This window comes from Ovis aries, chromosome 15 (genome assembly GCF_016772045.2).
Source record: "Ovis aries strain OAR_USU_Benz2616 breed Rambouillet chromosome 15, ARS-UI_Ramb_v3.0, whole genome shotgun sequence".
Taxonomy (NCBI): Eukaryota; Metazoa; Chordata; class Mammalia; order Artiodactyla; family Bovidae; genus Ovis; species Ovis aries.
Window position 1 is genome coordinate 6,913,238 of NC_056068.1, and position 882 is coordinate 6,914,119.

Here is an 882-nt window from a genome sequence, read left to right on the forward strand (position 1 = left end):
TTCAGTAATGCATTTGCATGGTACACTGTGCAAATAAAAAGAGTCTCACTCAGCTGTCGTTCTCAAGAAAACTGAATGGGCCTTAACTTTCTTGCCTTCATTTGGTGAAGGTGCAAATGAAGTCATAAGTAAAGCTACAAAAAAGTCCATTTCATGGACTTCTTGGAGGTAGAGATCATGCTTTTGCATTTTTTTATTTTTTACATTATAGGTATAGTCTAGGTAACTGTGAACTCCAAATATACACATTCTACAGGATAATGGAATGATACTCTCCTTGTAGGCTAAGGTGAACTACAGTCGCAGGGAATTTGAGAACTACAGATTAAGTCTAGATTCCTTGTGTTTTAGCAACCTACTGCTGCATAACAGTTATCACAAACTCAGGCGCTTCAAACAACACAGGTTTATTGTTAATATCTCACAGTGTCCAAGGGTCCAAGTCTGAGTTCTCTGCTTAGGATCTCTGAAAGATTCAACCAAACTGTTAGCTGGGATATGTTCGCATTTGGAGGCTGATGGGAAGAATTCACTTCCAAGATAACTCAGGATGTCAGCAGAATTCATTTTCTTTTGACTGTTGGACTGAGGACCCTGCCTTGTTGCTGGCTGTTGGGTAGAAACCACTTTCAGATCCTAGTGACCATCCTCAGCTCCTTGCCAGATGAGTTTTGCTGGCAAGGGAAAAGAAAGTTGGCTAGGGAAAAAGAGACTCTAGTTACTCTGCCAACAAGATAGTCTTATAAACATAATATAAACATAGGAGGGACTTACCTTCTGCTTTGCCATTTTTCCACCAAGTGGAAGCAAGTGATGGGCTTTTCCTACACTCCAGGGAAGGCAATTCTATGTGGCTATGAGAACAAGGAGATGGGGATTATA